The sequence below is a fragment of the Lissotriton helveticus genome, chromosome 1_1, assembly GCF_964261635.1.
Source record: "Lissotriton helveticus chromosome 1_1, aLisHel1.1, whole genome shotgun sequence".
NCBI lineage: Eukaryota > Metazoa > Chordata > Amphibia > Caudata > Salamandridae > Lissotriton > Lissotriton helveticus.
The window spans coordinates 334124806-334145084 of NC_136057.1; the positions used below are offsets into that span (position 1 = coordinate 334124806).

At 45.4% G+C, this 20279-nt stretch overlaps 1 protein-coding gene across 14 annotated transcripts in view; it reads left to right on the top strand.

The window, feature by feature from the left end:
• LOC144804990 (V-type proton ATPase 116 kDa subunit a 4-like) overlaps positions 1–20279 on the top strand; it is a 6844636-nt gene that overhangs the window by 5583939 nt on the left and 1240418 nt on the right. The gene's annotated exons all lie outside the window — the stretch shown is intronic.

A 20279-nucleotide genomic window follows, 5' to 3' on the forward strand; every position in this document is an offset into this window, starting at 1 on the left:
ATCGTCAATGAGCTATCCAATCCTGATAAAAGTTACAATAAAACCAGCCTCATCCCAGTCACTCTGGAACTCCTTGATACTTTTTTATCGACAAAATCACTATGAATAAAGCTAGCATTCCTGCGAGCCTTGTCCACAAAGCCTTACCAATGGCACTGAGAAACCCTTGCTTCATGCATCGATTCCCGGCAATCAGCAGAGAAGCCCTATTGGAATTTTTGATTAAAGTTAAGTCAGTATCCCCCGCTGATAGCTGTCCACCTTACATTTAAAGAGAAGTTTTTACTGTAAACCCTGAACCTGCTCTTTTTCTTCTGAACAAGTAATTAACACGGCTGCGTTCCTAGAGCCTTCAAAAAAGCTATGACGGTTCCCTTTTTTAAAAAAAAACAGGTAGCAGACCCCCTGATCCCACTAAATTATCGCCCCATATCTCTGCTTCCCTTCCTGACAAGGTATTGGAATCTCATGTGGCTGATTGCCTTTGCTCATTAATTAAACAGTCTAAATTCTTTGATACCCACCAAGCAGGTTTTTGTCCCTCTCATTCAACCGAGGCAGTATTATTGACTGTGTTGGATGAACTAATGAAGGAAGCCGACAAAGGCACCTCTCAGGCCCTGGTGCTTCTAGATTTATCCCCAGCATTTGACACGGTCGACCATGAAATTCTGGTGGACTGTGTCAGGGACACAGGACTTCAGGGTTCGGATCTCAGCTGGATTACGTCCTTCTTGGAGGACCACTCCCAGTCTGTTTGCCTATCCCGATTTACAGCGTCTAATGTTACGCCAACTTGTGGAGCGCCACAGGGATCTTCATGATCCCTCCACCTGTTTAATAGGTACTTACTCTCACTCAGATTTTGTCCCTATGAGAAATAAATGTGAGCACATTGAATTATGCAGATGACCTGCACCTAATCTTTACCATTGACAACACGCCTGATTCCATTTCTGACTTCCAATCCATTATGATGCACTTTTGTAACTGGATGAACAGCAATCATTGTAAATTAAACACAGATAAAAACCGAACTAATCCTGATAGGCGGTGTCAGGAATGCCTGGAGCTCAAATTTCTGGCCAGCTGAGCTGAGTTTTCTCCCAACCCCATCTTCCTCAGCTAAGATCCTTGGGGTCACAATCAACTGTGACCTATCCGTGAATTCCCAGATTGGAATGGTAGTCTCAACCTGCTTCTTCCAGTTGCGGAAGATATGAAAAATCAGCAGACTCGTCACTAGGGAAGCAGTGGTGCAGGCTGGCCAAGCTTTGGTCATCTCTCACATAGAGTACTCTAATTCATATGTAGTCAAGACTGCAACTGGTGCAAAATCAGGCTGCCAGAGTGATTTCCCTTCAGCCTAAATGGCAAAACACTTCCCCTTTCATGAGGAAGCTACATTGGCTTCCGATAACACAAAGAAGCGCTTTCAAAATTGGTTGTCTTATTTTTAAATCTCTGTATGGTGCCTGCCCGAAATGTGTCTCCAATCTTATTCAAAGACATAAACCTACCCACAACTTGTGTTCTGCCCGCATCAATCTCCTGGTCACACTGTCTTACAAACTAAAGAGACAAGGTGGCAGCAGATTTGCGGTGCTGGCCTTGACATCAGATCCTGTACATACCTTCTGACTTTCAGGAGACTCCTTAAGAGATGGCTGTTTACTCAGGTGTATGTGTAACTCACCAGGACCCAGGCTACTCCTATATTTAGCACCAAGAAATGGAACGGTGTACGTGCACTCTACAAATAATTTTAACCTAACCTACATGGATGAATTAGTACATAGAGAGTAGATTGCATAGCATTAGTCTCCATCCATTAATGTGAATATTTTCTTAATAGATGTATCCTATACACAGTGTTGTGTTTGCTCTTTTTGAACATCAGTTGTGAGCCCAATATAACATCTGGCTTTGAATGTGCATGTTATTAATAAATATAAGTGCATTGAAAAAAAGGAATACAAAATTCTGTCTTGACTCCTCTTGCATACACCTAGAAGTTAAATCAAACAATGATTGGTTTGCTTCGGAGTTGTATTTATTGCCCCAATACATTCTCAATCCAGCTTACTTATTGTGGTGGGTCCACCTCATGTGACAGACTCAATATTGTCATAATTCCAGCTCCATTCCTCCTGCATCCTTCTGGTGCATCACGCCAGGTGGTGGATGTGTGCTCTGCAGTGGGACCTAAAGTGTCAGTGGGCACAGCATCAGGGCAACCTGTCCAACCATGTCCATGTCCTGATCTCGGAGGGCACTGCGAGTCAGTTGCAGTGGTGGCTCCCGGACCGGGAATTGGTCAGTGGCAGATCCCTCTCCCTACCCCAACCGGAGGACGTAATAGTGACGGATGCGTTGCTCCTGGGATGGGGCGGCCACATGGGAGAGGCGTAGATCAGAGGCCTCTGGTCTCCGGCAGAGTTCCAGCTCCATATCAACCTTCTGGAGCTGCAGGCGATCCGTCTTGCACTGAAGGCATTCCTTCCATCTGTGCGGGTAAGTGTAGTGCAAGTGTTCACGGACAACACCACCGCCATGTGGTACTGCAACAAACAAGGCGGGGTGGAGTCGTGGACCCTTTGTCAGGAGGCTCTGCACCTCTGGACATGGCTGGAACACCAGGGCGTCACCCTGGTGGTTCAATACCTGGCAGGTTCCCTGAATGCCAGAGCGGACGAAGTCAGCCGCCAGTGCATGATGGATCACTAATGGCGTCTGAACTCGGACGTGGCGCAAGGTCTCTTTCAGCAGTGGGGAGAGACTTGGTTAGATCTATTTGACCCCGAAGAGAACGCACAATGTCATCAGTTCTGCGAGTTGGAATTTCCAAGGCGGCACTCGCTCTGAGACGCTTTTCGTCGCGAGTGGAGCTGCGGTCTGCTGTATGCCTTTCCGCCTATACCACTTCTGCCCAGAGTGCTGAAGAAGATCAGGCGAGACCGTACTCAAGTCATCCTTGTGGCTCCGGATTGGGCATGAAGATACTGGTATCCCGAGCTACTCAGCATGTCAGTTGATCCCTCGATTCCTCTGCCTCTTCAGGAGGACCTTCTGTCGCAACAGCAGGGGATGGTCCTCCACCCGAACCTGTCCAGTCTCCACCTACATGCGTGGAGATTGAGCGGTGACAGTTGAGGCCATTTGACTTGCCTCCTGAAGTCTGTGATGTGATTCTGGCAGCCAGGCGTCCCTCCACAAAGTTGGTATACTCCTGCAGGTGGAACAATTGTGGCATGGTACACAGCAAAGGCCGTGGATCCACTCTCTGCCCCCCTTTCAGAGATTCTCCTCTTTCTTCTTTCTCTTGCCCAGCAGGACTCTGCTCTGGGCACTATCAAAGGCTACCTCTTGGCCATATCATCCTTCTTGAGGCTTCCTGATCAGCCTTCTCTTTTCAAGTCCCCTGTTGTGAATAGATTTTCGAAAGGCATCACACATGTTTCCTCCTGTTCCTTTCGTGATGCCTCAGTGGGACTTGAACCTTGTACTGACTTATCTGATGTGCGCTCCCTTTGAGCCACTTCATAACTGTCCTCTACGTCTTCTGACTCTTAAAACTGCATTTCTGGTAGCCATCACCTCTGCCAGGAGAGTGAGTGAGCTCCAGGCTTTATCCTTTAAACCTCCTTTCCTCTCTGTCCATCCAGACAAGGTTGTTCTGAAGACTTGTCCTTCTTTCCTGCCCAAGGTGGTTACAGCCCTTCATATCGGGCAGTCCATCACCTTGCCCACCTACTTTCCGCCTCCGCATCCCTCGAAAGAGGAAGAGAGGCTCCACCGCCTGGACCCAAAACGTGCACTCTCCTTCTATCTAGACCGCTCACGCCAGTTCCGGGTAGACGACCAGCTCTTTGTTGGTTACGTAGGAGCTAAGAAGGGATGGACAGTGCACATGAAAACCATCTCTCGTGTGTCGTCTTGTGCATCAAGGTTTGCTATCCCTTGGCTAAGAAGGAGCCTCCTGTGGGGCTGCGAGCCCATTCCACTCGGGCCACGGCGGCTACTACTGCCCTGGGTCGGGGAGTCCCCTTGCAAGACATCTGTCAGGCAGCTAGGTGGGCCTCGCTGCACACGTTTGCTAGGCACTACTGCCTGGACAGCCAAGTCGGGAGAGATGGCTTTTTCGGACGTTGTGTTCTCCAGGACTTTCTGGTGTGATCTTGGTTCGTAGACCCACCACCGGGGTTCTAAGGTAAGGAATCTAACACTAACCTGTTTCTTTCAGATGCACTAGTTACTTACCTTCGGTAACGATATATCTGTAAGAAACAGTAGTTTGTGTTAAATTCCTTACTGCCCCACCCATCTTCCCCGTACTGCGAACCAATATCTAGGGTTAAGGTATCTCCCTTTGAGGGCCCTAGTTTCATGGCACCAGTGTCGGTTTCTTGCATGGCTCTGTGTTCCTGGTGCGGAAAGCTATGTACAGAACTGAAGTCAGTGCATGAGGGCGGCATCTAAGTACTCTGACGACGTCATTCCGGCGATCACGACGCCGACGAAGGATGCGGAGCCGCAGACGACGCCTACCGACGCGCAAGGGTACTGCTGCCAAAAACTTTCCGGATCCAGCCTCTATGCCTGGGGATATTCTAAGGTAAGGAATATAACACTAACTACTGTTTCTTAGAGATATATTGTTACCGAAGGTAAGTAACTTGTGCATTTAGCATCTTAGGAACCTGTATAATGCATCACCAGAGACCTGAAAGGTTCTGAAGAGTCGGAGAAGTACAGGTGTATTCTCACTTCAGAAAAGATAGAAAGCAAATCACGTAGGCAAAAGCGGGCCAGGAAGACATTAGCAAAGGTGAAATTAATGTTCATCATAAAAAGGAAAGAATATGTGAGTGTGCTGGTTAAACACAAGAAACCTGAGCGCTTCCGAATAAAGATATGGGGCCAGATGTAGGTAATCCCAGATTACCAATTCTTAAATACCGAATCATACCGATTCGGTATTTAAGAACTGGCAATCGGGATGTAGGTAATTTTACCGATTTAATTACCGAATCGGTATGATTTGGTAATTACCATTGAAGGGTGGCAGGGTGTCACTTTGACACACTGTTGCACCCCTCATTGTTGCAGACATACATGCCTAAGGGCATGTATGTCTGCAACATTGCACTGTTTCAAAAACAAAAGAAGTGCTTTTTAAAGGGTTTTCAAAATTTACCACCAACTTCTAGTTGATGGTAAATTAAGAATTCTTAAACCCCTGTAGCACTGATTACAGTGCTACCTACATGTCAAAATACAGATTCGGTAATTATACCGATTCGGTATTTTACCGATTCAGTAAAATTACCGAATCTGTATTTTAACATGCCCCTACATCCCAAACTTCAAATACCGGTCGGTAACGGCCGAAATTGGCCGTTACCGACCAGTATTTGCCTTCCTACATCCGGCCCCCAGTGCCTTGAAGACTACCACTACTAACACTTTGCGGAAAAGTAATGGTTAACATTCGCAAACTTACATCTACTACATGGCTTACCTTTCATCGTCTTTGAAGATGAACTTTCGGAGCTTGAGGTCCCGCAGAACCAGTCCAACCTTGTGGCAGTGTGCTACAGCAGAGGCTATTTGATAGAACAGTCTGGCTGCCTTTTCTTCCTTGAGCTTTTTGCAGGTGCAAACATTTCATCGGCGCAATCTGATAGAATGTGTATCAATAGTTCAAGAATCCTTTTTCAATCCGTGATTGTGTGCATTTTTTTTGCTGAGCTTATTCCCGTCAGTCTTTGGTATGGACTCAGTAATGTAGTTTTCCGACCCGTCATCGAAATGGTCAGTGTGTCGAGTCCAGTAGCCAATATGAAGAGTAGCTGTTGAAGCTGAACTACATAAACTACACATTTCCTTGTGCAATAAACTGACTTCTTGGTTACCTTTAAAATCAAAGTGTTTGAACACATAATGGGGCAAACTTGAGCAGCGTCACGTGTGTATGTATGAAACAGGAACTTTATTCCAGATGGACCCATAACTGCTTCTGTGCACCACAGCACGACAAATGCTTGCCAGATGCTTACATTCTAGAATCATCATGTAAATACATCATCCACATTCCATACGCTCTAACCAAACCATACCATACTACATAACGTCTAAAGAACCATGATTGTAAGTCTGTGGGTACTGCGAGTCCTCCCCAGACTGTCAGACCCAACACCACGGCTGAAGTAATGTGTTGCAGTCCCGAAATGGAGGCAGCGGGCTGATGATGCAACAAAGCGTACAATCCGAAGAACATTGGGGATCTGTTAGTTTGTATCAGGAGGTGTGCTGATGGGCCTGCGCTCACGTGTGCCCCAAGCTCGAGTTGTCCTGCTCACTGCACTGTGGGGTTTCAGCTTCACTAGCTTGCACTGAGTGCTCCAAGCACACGATGGGGCTGGGGGAGGGGTGTGGGCAGCTTCACTTGCATGCACTGAGTGTGCTCCAAGCACGAGAGTCTTCTGGCGGCACTGCTGAGGGTTCTCGGCCGCACCGCATGAACTGTCTTAGGTCCAAGCACCAGAACAGCCTGCTGACCGCACGAGATACTCGGCTGCGTGTCCGAGACCAGGGCGCTCGCCCCTTTGCAGGCTGCTGCATCCGGTCCACTGGATCCCAGGGCAGGGACTCGCTGATGAGCGTGGCTTTTGTTCTTGGCCTTCGCCACAGAGCCGGCCGGTGTCCCATGCGGGCACACGTCAAGCTGTTTCCGAAAGCAATACTAACTAAGCCACTCGTAATAGGGCGGGATATCAGTGGTGCATCAAGGTGACTTCTGCCATCGTTACCTGTGACTGCAGCTGTGGCGAAGAGGAGGTTCCTTAGTGCACGCGGACGACATTGATTGCCCGAACTGGGATGCATTCCAAGTGCCAGCCCAGCTGCCCGCCTAGGCGATAACCTGTGGAGCAAGGAGTTATTAAAAAATAAATAAAACAATGCGTGCAAAAAAAAAAACAACCAGCAACAAACAGACCATAAAATGGTGAGCAGCCATCACAATGTGGGTATTACCCCGCGCTGCCATTACGACGCTGCTTTTACAACACAAGTCATTTCAACGACTTGCGCTGGAGGGCGCTGTTGGAAAAGGAATAGTTTAATTCTCTATTCCAACACCTTCCCTACTGTAACGTGGCTGGAGTTGGAATAGAAAATTAAACTATTCCACTATCCAGCACTTACAGCGCAAGTCGTTGTAACGACTTGCGTTGTAAAAACAGCGTCGTAATGGCACCCGGGGTAAAAGCCTACGTTGTAATGCCATTCAACCCCATAAAATAGCAGTCCTTTGGAAGTAAGGTCTTTCAAACATTGAATGGGTTTATTAGTGGGCAAGTTTTTCTGCCCTCATCAGCTGGTATGTTTGATCCTTGTGGGATTCATTGAACCCGATGAGGAAAACCTCTAGGAGACAAGAGAGAGTGAAATTAGTTCTTGGAAATAAAAGAAGGCATGCCCTCTTCCGAAAGTTTTACTTGTGTGGTCAGGGACCCAGCCGATCTGACAACGGTTGACATATGCCATGCAGTATACATCAAATGCTCTTCACAGCTGTGACCAGCATGTCTGATTTCTCAACCACAACATATGATGTTTCAGTTACCTTTTAGCTGTTCTCTAATGTTTGGATCGCAAGTTAATGGAGAGATCTAAGCGATGAAAATAGAAAACCTAAACTCACAAATTAGATTTTCTTCTTCGCCTCTTCCAAAGATCTATTCTGTGTTACATCTTTGCCTTCGTTCATGTGACACACATGTACATTTTAGCAGCCTAAGACGGCTATTTTGCCAATTACATTACTTTACTTTAAAACTGAACAAATTAATAAAATCAAGACATTCAATAGAAAGTAAGAAACATGGTATTTTAAACCATCTCTCACAAACCCTTTTTGGAGGTATAGATAAGGGCAATGTAGCTCACTAGGCTGCAGCAATATTATAGGGGAAACAGAACACTATGCCTTTAAGGATTCCCAGTCCTCCAGAGTTCCATCATGCTTGAAAGATGGCAGATAACTCCGTTTTAAGTCGAGCATTCCAGACCTCGTGTATGTACTTTGTGGGCTCTCGAGATCAGCCCTAAAACTTGTCTGCTTAGGCTTAGGGGCTTTTTTCTGTTCAACTGCCTCTATTTAACTGTCTTGCTAGAAAACGACCAGTAGAGGTCAGTAAAATACCAGAATTGCTCTCTGCTTGTTCAACTGCCTCTATTTAACCTTCTTGATAGAAAACGACCAGTTGAGGTCAGTAAAATACCAGAATTGCTTTCTGCTGAGGGACTTTCTTTTTTAAATTTTTCTAGCAATTGGTTCTATTTAACCTTCTTGATAGAAAACGTCCAGCAGAGGTCAGTAAAATACCAGAATCACTTTAGCATTCTCTAGATTCCAGTCCATAGAAATGGTCTTCCACAGGCAGCCGTAGACAATAATATTTTTTCAAATCTTGTATTTTCAGTGATATGACCACCGAAGGCCCTGATTTTATATTAAAAACAGAGCTTTGGACTATACCATTTCCCGCTGAAAGGCAATATTTCTCTCCATGTGTTCCTAAGCCTGGCGTGTCACACAGTTTCGTGCTTACTTTCCCTCCATGTTAAAGAACAGTAGATTTTGCAGCACCCAGGCTAATGTGCTGCATAGCTAAATACATATAAGGTCCCAAAGGCGAGTCCAATTGCATTGCAAATGCTTGTTAATCTTATTAATGGTGACTGAATCTTGGACCTGTGAGCTCAGCCTTTTTTTAGGGCTTTTTCCCCTCCCAAATACCTTTCGCAACATTCTCAGTATTGGTTCACTCGACATTCTTAAGGACTGAGAGTATTTTTCTCTTTCCTCCTGACAGACAATATTTTCACAAAATACACCCCCTTTCTGACAAATGACCAAAATGCGGCCAAAAAATGGCCAAAAGCAGCCCCCCCATCAGGTTTGTATCCTATGACTCCAAGAGTCTCACAGCCCCACAGGGTGTTATCGTGCAGATCCCTCTCGGTGCTCACCTTGTGGGATCATGTGAAGATTCTGAGACAAGTTCAATATTTGAAATAGGTGCTCCTAAGGTGCCGTCCTCTCCCTGAGGGACGAGTAAACATAGAAAATGAAGTGCTGTCAATTGAAAATTGATTGCATCCCTTTGGGCACTCTTATGTCGGAGGATTTCATACCTCTATATTTTACAAAAAACAATCTTCATGAATTTTTACAAGTTGGTAGATGCTTTTATTAATCCAATATAAGCATTAAAGTATGTTTTCCCACAAACTAAATTTTCTTTATGAAATCAATGATTTATTCTCTCCAGCTCCAATGCATTTCGGGCTGATGCCCTTCATCTGGGAGCATCTAAAAAAACGACAAGCGAAAACACCTAAGTATGAAGTTCATACCGTTACAAACAAAGCAAACAATAAATCTATAAAGAGTGCAAACATGTTGTTTCTTTTCAGTGACTGAGGTTTTGACAAATGAATGAACAGTCTAACCATAATGTGAGGTGAAAGTGAAGGAAACGGCTTAAAAGCAAGTGAGGCATGAAATGTGATGTTCCATGGAAGTAAGGTAACGGAGTTTAAGCAAAACGGACCGTTATTAGACGAAAGTTGTTAACAGATATAACTAATGGTAAACAAGTGCATAATGCTGCTGATGTTAAACGCTGCGCTATCGGGTGCAAGTTAGCTCGGCTTTAAGTCGAAACTTTCATTAGGAGAAGATCAAACGTGTTCTCACTGGGTCACGGGAACGCTCAGGAATAACGAGTGAAGCTAATGCGGAAGCATAAACAGGCTCAGAGTGCCGATCACGTGACCGGGAGCGTGGAGTTAGAAATGTGACTGAGGGTTCTATACAATATGCGCTGTAGAGCGTACCCAAGTATAAATGCACAGATATGTCAATATATACAATAAATGATATTAAAACAAAAAGCAAAATTTTTAAAACAAAAAGAATATGTAGTGACAAAAAAACTATTTTTAGGTGCCTAGTACTATAACAAGGAAACTGTTCAGAACTGATGTCCCCACGGCAGGGGGTTTACTATAATTGTTATAGGTAACAGGAAAATTCGATCCATTCATTTAAACCATGTGGTTTCATGGATTGAAGTCTATAGATCCAGTAGTTTTCTCTTTGAAGTAAAAATTTGTTGTTGGCACGTCCTTCAACTTTATCGATGACTTCTAAAATCATGTACTTGAGTTGTGAAACGGAATGTTTCATATCATTGAAATGACCTGCTACAGTCGATTTTTGGTTGTTAGTGCGGATGTTGGATTGGTGTTCATTGAGACGTAATTTGATTTTACGTTCTGTTTTCCCAACATATGTCTTTCCACATGGACATTTTAAAAGATAAACGACGTTGCTGGTGTCACAGGTGGCTGTGACGTGTAAGGAAATTTCATGACCTTTCATCGGGTGTGTTAGCTAGTTGCCGGTGATTGTGTTGTTGCAATTGTTACAATTATTGCACGGTCTTGTTCCTCTTGACGCTGGGTTGATAGTTTTGGTTTGTTTAAGGATTTCTCCCATATTTTTTCCTCTCGTGTAAGCAAACAACGGTTGAGATTTGAACATGTCTTTAAAATCCGTTTCTTTTTGTAATAACGGCCAATGTTTTAGTACAATGTTCCTAAATGTCAAGCTCACATTAGAAAATTTGGAAACAACGACCAAGCGGTCACTTTTAGGTTTTGATCTAGGTTTGAGTAGAATTTCTTGGCGATTGAGTGGTTTGATCTGATTTTTGGCAGTTTCCAATATCTGTTGTTTGCCTATCCCGATTTACAGCGTCTAATGTTACGCCAACTTGTGGAGCGCCACAGGGATCTTCATGATCCCTGCACCTGTTTAATCGGTACTTACTCCCACTCAGATTTTGTCCCTATGAGAAATAAATGTGAGCACATTGAATTATGCAGATGACCTGCACCTAATCTTTACCATTGACAACACGCCTGATTCCATTTCTGACTTCCAATCCATTATGATGCACATTTGTAACTTGATGAACAGTAATCATTTTAAATTAAACCCAGATAAAAACCACACTGATCCTGATAGGCGGTGTCAGGAATGCCTGGAGCTCAAATTTCTGGCCAGCTGAGCTGAGTTTTCTCCCAACCCCATCTTCCTCAGCTAAGATCCTTGGGGTCACAATCAACTGTGACCTATCCATGAATTCCCAGATTGGAATGGTAGTCTCAATCTGCTTCTTCCAGTTGCGGAAGATATGGAAAATCAGCAGACTCGTCTCTAGGGAAGCAGTGGTTCAGGCTGGCCAAGCTTTGGTCATCTCTCACATAGAGTACTCTAATTCTCTTTATTTTGGTCTGCCGTTATATGTAGTCAAGACTGCAACTGGTGCAAAATCAGGCTGCCAGACTGATTTCCCTTCAGCCTAAATGGCAAAACACTTCCCCTTTCATGAGGAAGCTACATTGGCTTCCGATAACACAAAGAAGCACTTTCAAAATTGGTTGTCTTATTTTTAAATCTCTGTATGGTGCCTGCCCGAAATGTGTCTCCAATCTTATTCAAAGACATAAACCTACCCACAACTTGTGTTCTGCCCACATCAATCTCCTGGTCACACTGTCTTACAAACTAAAGAGACAAGGTGGCAGCAGATTTGCGGTGCTGGCCCCCCACTTCTGGAATGCCCTTCCCCTTGAGATCAGATCCTGTACAGACCTTCTGACTTTCAGGAGACTCCTTAAGAGATGGCTGTTTACTCAGGTGTATGTGTAACTCACCAGGACCCAGGCTACTCCTATATTTAGCGCCAAGAAATGGAACGGTGTACGTGCACTCTACAAATAATTTTAACCTAACCTACATGGATGAATTAGTACATAGAGAGTAGATTGGATAGCATTAGTCTCCATCCATTAATGTGAATATTTTCTTAATAGATGTATCCTATACACAGTGTTGTGTTTGCTCTTTTTGAACATCAGTTGTGAGCCCAATATAACATCTGGCTTTGAATGTGCATGTTATTAATAAATATAAGTGCATTGAAAAAAAGGAATACAAAATTCTGTCTTGACTCCTCTTGCATACACCTAGAAGTTAAATCAAACAATGATTGGTTTGCTTCTGAGTTGTATTTACTGCCCCAATACTTCCTCATTCCAGCTTACTTATTGTGGTGGGTCCACCTCATGTGACAGACTCAATATTGTCATAATTCCAGCTCCATTCCTCCTGCATCCTTCTGGTGCATCACGCCAGGTAGTGGATGCGTGCTCTGCAGTGGGACCTAAAGTGTCAGTGGGCACAGCATCAGGGCAACCTGTCCGACCATGTCCATGTCCTGATCTCGGAGGGCACTGCGAGTCAGTTGCAGTGGTGGCTCACGGACCGGGAATTGGTCAGCGGCAGATCCCTCTCCCTACCCCAACCGGAGGACGTAATAGTGACGGATGCATTGCACCTGGGATGGGGCGGCCACATGGGAGAGGTGGAGATCAGAGGCCTCTGGTCTCCGGCAGAGTTCCAGCTCCATATCAACCTTCTGGAGCTGCAGGCGATCCGTCTTGCACTGAAGGCATTCCTTCCATCTGTCTGGGTAAGTGTAGTGCAAGTCTTCACGGACAACACCACCGGCCATGTGGTACTGCAACAAACAAGGCGGTGGAGTCGTGGACCCTTTGTCAGGAGGCTCTGCACCTCTGGACATGGCTGGAACACCAGGGCGTCACCCTGGTGGTTCAATACTTGGCAGGTTCCCTGAATGCCAGAGCGGTCGAAGTCAGCCGCCGGTGCATGATGGATCACTAATGGCGTCTGAACTCGGACGTGGCGCAAGGTCTCTTTCGGCAGTGGGGAGAGACTTGGTTAGATCTATTTGATCCCGAAGAGAACGCGCAATGTCATCAGTTCTGCGCGTTGGAATTTCCAAGGCGGCACTCGCTCTGAGACGCTTTTCGTCGCGAGTGGAGCTGCGGTCTGCTGTACGCCTTTCCGCCTATACCACTTCTGCCCAGAGTGCTGAAGAAGATCAGGCGAGACCGTGCTCAAGTCATCCTTGTGGCTCCGGACTGGGCATGAAGATACTGGAATCCTGAGCTACTCAGCATGTCAGTCGATCCCTCGATTCGTCTGCCTCTTTAGGAGGACCTTCTGTCGCAGCAGCAGGGGATGGTCCTCCACCCGAACCTGTCCAGTCTCCACCTACATGCGTGGAGATTGAGCGGTGACAGTTGAGGCCATTTGACTTGCCTCCTGAAGTCTGTGATGTGATTCTGGCAGCCAGGCGTCCCTCCACAAAATCGGTATACTCCTGTAGGTGGAACAATTGTGGCATGGTGCACAGCAAAGGCTGTGGATCCACTCTCTGCCCCCCTTTCAGAGATTCTCCTCTTTCTTCTTTCTCTTGCCCAGCAGGACTCTGCTCTGGGCACTATCAAAAGCTACCTCTTGGCCATATCAACCTTCTTGAGGCTTCCTGATCAGCCTTCTCTTTTCAAGTCCCAAGTTGTGAATAGATTTTCGAAAGGCATCACACATGTTTCCTCCTGTTCATTTCGTGATGCCTCAGTGGGACTTGAACCTTGTACTGACTTATCTGATGTGCGCTCCCTTTGAGCCACTTCATAACTGTCCTCTACGTCTTCTGACTCTTAAAACTGCATTTCTGGTGGCCATCACCTCTGCCTGGAGAGTGAGTGAGCTCCAGGCTTTATCCTTTAAACCTCCTTTCCTCTCTGTCCATCCAGACAAGGTTGTTCTGAGGACTTGTCCTTCTTTCCTGCCCAAGGTGGTTACAGCCCTTCATATCGGGCAGTCCATCACCTTTCCCACCTACTTTCCGCCTCCGCATCCCTCGAACGAGGAAGAGAGGCTCCACCGCCTGGACCCAAAACGTGCACTCTCCTTCTATCTAGACCGCACACGCCAGTTTCGGGTAGACGACCAGCTCTTTGTTGGTTACGTAGGCGCTAAGAAGGGATGGACAGGGCACATGAAAACCATCTCTCGTGTGTCGTCTTGTGCATCAAGGTTTGCTATTCCTTGGCGAAGAAGGAGCCTCCTGTGGGGCTGCGAGCCCATTCCACTCGGGCCACGGCGGCTACTACTGCTCTGGGTCGGGGAGTCCCCTTGCAGGACATCTGTCAGGTAGCTAGGTGGGCCTCGCTGCACACGTTTGCTAGGTACTACTGCCTGGACAGCCAAGTCGGGAGAGATGGCTTTTTCGGACGTTCTGTTCTCCAGGACTTTCTGGTGTGATCTTGGTTCGTAGACCCACCTCCGGGGTTCTAAGGTAAGGAATCTAACACTAACCTGTTTCTTTCAGATGCACAAGTTACTTACCTTCGGTAACGATATATCTGTAAGAAACAGTAGTTAGTGTTAAATTCCTTACTGCCCCACCCATCTTCCCCGTACTGCGAACCAATATCTAGGGTTAAGGTATCTCCCTTTGTGGGCCCTAGTTTCATGGCACCAGTGTCGGTTTCTTGCATGGCCCTGTGTTCCTGGTGCGGAAAGCTATGTACAGAACTGAAGTCAGTGCATGAGGGCGGCGTCAAAGTACTCTGACGACGTCATTCCGGCGATCACGACACCGATGACGGACGCGGAGCCGCAGACAACGCAAACCGACGCGCAAGGGTACTGCTGACAAAAACTTCCCGGATCCAGCCTGATGCCTGGGGATATTCTAAGGTAAGGAATCTAACACTAACTACTGTTTCTTAGAGATATATTGTTACCGAAGGTAAGTAAATTGTGCATTTAGCATCTTAGTAACCTGTATAATGCATCACCAGAGACCTGAAAGGTTCTGAAGAGTCGGAGAAGTACAGGTGTATTCTCACTTCAGAAAAGATAGAAAGCAAATCACATAGGCAAAAGCGGGCCAGGAAGACATTAGCAAAGGTGAAATTAATGTTCATCATAAAAAGGAAAGAATATGCGAGTGTGCTGGTTAAACACAAGAAACCTGAGCGCTTCCGAATAAAGATATGGGGCCAGATGTAGGTAATCCCAGATCACCAATTCTTAAATACCGAATCATACCGATTCGGTATTTAAGAACTGGCAATCGGGATGTAGGTAATTTTACCGATTTAATTACCGAATCGGTATGATTTGGTAATTACCGAATCGGTATTTACCGATTCGGTAATTGCCATTCATTCCTATGGGCCTGGAGGCCCATAGGAATGAATGCAAATTACCGAATCGGTAAATACCGATTCGGTAATTGGGGGAAACATTGAAGGGTGGCAGGGTGTCACTTTGACACCCTGTTGCACCCCTCAATTGTGCATGGGTGCACATGTTGCAGACATACATGCCCTTAGGGCATGTATGTCTGCAACATTGCACTGTTTCAAAAACAAAAGAAGTGCTTTTTAAAGGGTTTTCATAATTTACCACCAACTTCTAGTTGGTGGTAAATTAAGAATTCTTAAACCCCTGTAGCACTGATTACAGTGCTAACTACATGTCAAAATACAGATTCGGTAATTATACCGATTCGGTATTTTACCGATTCAGTAAAATTACCGAATCTGTATTTTAACATGCCCCTACATCCCAAACTTCAAATACCGGTCGGTAACGGCCGAAATCGGCCGTTACCGACCAGTATTTGCCTTCCTACATCGGCCCCTAGTGCCTTGAAGACTACCACTACTAACACTTTGCGGAAAACTAATGGTTAACATTCGCAAACTTACATCTACTACATGGCTTACCTTTCATCGTCTTTGAAGACGAACTTTCGGAGCTTGAGGTCCCGCAGAACCAGTCCAACCTTGTGGCAGTGTGCTACAGCAGAGGCTATTTGATAGAACAGTCTGGCTGCCTTTTCTTCCTTGAGCTTTTTGCAGGTGCAAACATTTCATCGGCGCAATCTGATAGAATGTGTATCAATAGTTCAAGAATCCTTTTCCATCCCGTGATTGTGTGCATCTTTTTTGCTGAGCTTATTCCCGTCAGTCTTTGGTATGGACTCAGTAATGTAGTTTTCCGACCCGTCGTCGAAATGGTCAGTGTGTCGAGTCTAGTAGCCAATATGAAGAGTAGCTGTTGAAGCTGAACTACATAAACTACACATTTCCTTGTGCAATAAACTGACTCTTGGTTACCTTTAAAATCAAAGTGTTTGAACACATAATGGGGCAAACTTGAGCAGCGTCACATGTGTATGTATGAAACAGGAACTTTATTCCAGATGGACCCATAACTGCTTCTGTGCACCACAGCATGACAAATGCTTGCCAGATGCTTACATTCTAGAATCTTCATGTAAATACATCATCCACATTCCATACGCTCTAACCAAACCATACCATACTACATAGCGTCTAAAGAACCATGTTTGTAAGTCTGTGGGTACTGCGAGTCCTCCCCAGACTGTCAGACCCAACACCACGGCTGAAGTAATGTGTTGCAGTCCCGAAATGGAGGCAGCGGGCTGATGATGTAATAAAGCGTACAATCCGAAGAACAGTGGGGATCTGTTAGTTTGTATCAGGAGGTGTGCTGATGGGGCTACGCTCACGTGTGCCCCAAGCACGAGTTGTCCTGCTCACTGCACTGTGGGGTTCATCTTCACTAGCTTGCACTGAGTGCTCCAAGCACACGATGGGGCTGGGGGAGGGGTGTGGGCAGCTTCACTTGCATGCACTGAGTGTGCTCCAAGCACGAGAGTCTTCTGGCGGCACTGCTGAGGGTTCTCGGCCGCACCGCATGAACTGTCTCAGGTCCAAGCACCAGAACAGCCCGCTGACCGCACGAGATAATCGGCTGCGTGTCCGAGACCAGGGCGCTCGCCCCTTTGCAGGCTGCTGCATCCGGTCCACTGGATCCCAGGGCAGGGACTCGCTGATGAGCGTGGCTTTTGTTCTTGGCCTTCGCCACAGAGCCGGCCGGTGTCCCATGCGGGCACACGTCAAGCTGTTTCCGAAAGCAATACTAACTAAGCCACTCGTAAGAGGGCGGGATATCAGGGGTGCATCAAGGTGACTTCTGCCGTCGTTACCTGTGACTGCAGCAGCGGCGGAGAGGAGGTTCCTTCGTGCACGCGGACGACATTGATTGCCCGAAATGGGATGCATTCCAAATGCCAGCCCAGCTGCCCGCCTAGGCGATAACCTGTGGAGCAATGAGTTATTAAAAAATAAATAAAACAATGCGTGCAAAAAAAAAACAAGCAACAAACAAGCACAAGCGTGCGGGCCAGCAGGGGGAGTGGAGAGAGGAGAGGGCCTGCGCAATTCCCTTGTGGGAGCAAGCAGCAAGGCGCGATAATTGCTCACACATGGCGACAGCTGCTCGCTCCCGCAAGGGAATAGCCAGACGTGCACACGTTGCCATTGAAGGCAATGGAACGCTAGCACGTTTTTGGTTGAAAAGCCATAGCAATAGCTAAAGGTCTTTTGCCTATGAAGCACATGCACGCTGGGTAGGCGAGACCTAAAAAAATGATATACGGATGTTTGAAGGCAGAAATCCGTTTAGCCATAGAAATAAAAATGGTAACATTGGAAAAAGAACCTCTTAAACTGATTTAACAGATCGGTGCTGCAAAGAAAACAATTTACTTCTTCGAGTCCTTGGACAAAGAGACCATAAAATGGTGAGCAGCCATCACAGTGTGGGTATTACCCCGCGCTGCCATTACGACGCTGCTTTTACAACGCAAGTCATTTCAACAACAAGCGCTGGAGGGCGCTGTTGGAAAAGGAATAGTTTAATTCTCTATTCCAACACCTTCCCTACTGTCACGTGGGCTGGAGTTGGAATAGAAAATTAAACTATTCCACTATCCAGCACTGACAGCGCAAGTCGTTGTACCGACTTGCATTGTAAAAAGCGTCGTAATGGCACGTGGGGTAAAAGCCTGCGTTGTAATGTCATACAACCCCATAAAATAGCAGTCCTTTGGAAGTAAGGTCTTTCAAACATTGAATGGGTTTATTAGTGTGCACGTTTTTCTGCCCTCATCAGCTGGTATGATTGATCCTTGTGGGATTCATTGAACCCGATGAGGAAAATCTTCTAGGAGACAAGAGAGAGTGAAATTAGTTCTTGGAAATAAAAGAAGGCATGCCCTCTTCCGAAAGTTTTACTTGTGTGGTCAGGGACCCAGCCGATCTGACAACGGTTGACATATGCCATGCAGTATACATCAAATGCTCTTCACAGCTGTGACCGGCATGTCTGATTTCTCAACCATAACATAACATATGATGTTTCAGTTACGTTTTAGCTGTTCTCTAATGTTTGGATCGCAAGTTAATGGAGAGATCTAAGCGATGAAAATAGAAAACCTAAACTCACAAATTAGATTTTCTTCTTCGCCTCTTCCAAAGATCTATTCTGTGTTACATCTTTGCCTTAGTTCATGTGACACAAATGTACATTTTAGCAGCCTAAGACGGCTATCTTGGTAATTACATTACTTTACTTTAAAACTGAACAAATGCATAAAATCAAGACATTCAATAGAAAGTAAGAAACATGGTATTTTAAACCATCTCTCACAAACCCTTTTTGGAGGTATAGATAAGGGCAATGTAGCTCACTAGGCCGCAGCAATATTATAGGAGAAACAGAATACTATGCCTTTAAGGATTCCCAGTCCTCCAGAGTTCCATCATGCTTGAAAGATGGCAGATAACTCAGTTTAAAGTCGAGCATTCCACACCTCGTTTATGTACTTTGTGGGCTCTGGAGATCAGCCCTAAAACTTGTCTGCTTAGGCTTAGGGGCTTTTTTCTGTTCAACTGCCTCTATTTAACTGTCTTGCTAGAAAACGACCAGTAGAGGTCAGTAAAATACCAGAATTGCTTTCTGCTTGTTCAACTGCCTCTATTTAACCTTCTTGATAGAAAACGACCAGTTGAGGTCAGTAAAATACCAGAATTGCTTTCTGCTGAGGGACTTTCTTTTTTTCAATTTTTCTAGCAATTGGTTCTATTTAACCTTCTTAATAGAAAACGTCCAGCAGAGGTCAGTAAAATACCAGAATCACTTTAGCATTCTCTAGATTCCAGTCCATAGAAATGGTCTTCAACTAGCAGCCGTGGACAATAATATTTTTTTAAATCTTGTATTTTCAGTGATATGACCACCGAAGGCCCTGATTTTATATTAAAAACAGAGCTTTGTACTATACCATTTCCCGCTGAAAGGCAATATTTCTCTCCATGTGTTCCTAAGCCTGGCGTGTCACACAGTTTCGTGCTTACTTTCCCTCCATGTTAAAGAACAGTAGATTTTGCAGTACCCAGGCTAATGTGCTGCATAGCTAAATACATATAAGGTCCCAAAGGCGAGTCCAATTGCATTGCAAATGCTTGTTAATCTTACTAATGGTGACTGAATCTTGGACCTGTGAGCACAGCCTTTTTTTAGGGCTTTTTCCCCTCCCAAATAACTTTCGCAACATTCTCAGTATTGGTTCACTCGACATTCTTAAGGACTGAGAGTGTTTTTCTCTTTCCTCCTGACAGACTATATTTTCACAAAATACACCCCCTTTCTGAGAAATGACCAAAATGCGGCCAAAAAATGGCCAAAAGCAGCCCCCCCATCAGGTCTGTATCCTATGACTCCAAGAGTCTCACGGCCCCACAGGGTGTTATCGTGCAGATCCCTCTCGGTGCTCACCTTGTGGGATCATGTGAAGATTCTGTATAGGTTGATAGGCAAGTGCACAGCTGGTTCAGCCAAAGTTAAAGACAAGTTCAATATTTGAAGTAGGTGCTCCTAAGGTGTCGTCCTCTCCCCGAGGGACGAGTAAACATAGAAAATGAAGTGCTGTCAATTGAAAATTGATTGCATCCCTTTGGGCACTCTTATGTCGGAGGATTTCATACCTCTATATTTACAAAAAACAATCTTCATGAATTTTTACAAGTTGGTAGATGCTTTTATTAATCCAATATAAGCATTAAAGTATGTTTTCCCACATACTAACTTTTCTTTATGAAATCAATGATTTATTCTCTCCAGCTCCAATGCATTTCGGGCTGATGCCCTTCATCTGGGAGCATCTAAAAAAACGACATGCGAAAACACCTAAGTATGAAGTTCATACCGTTACAAACAAAGCAAACAATAAATCTATAAAGAGTGCAAACATGTTGTTTCTTTTCAGTGACTGGGGTTTCGACAAATGAATGAACAGTCTAACCATAATGTGAGGCGAAAGTGAAGGAAACGGCTTAAAAGCGAGTGAGGCATGAAATGTGATGTTACATGGAAGTAAGGTAAC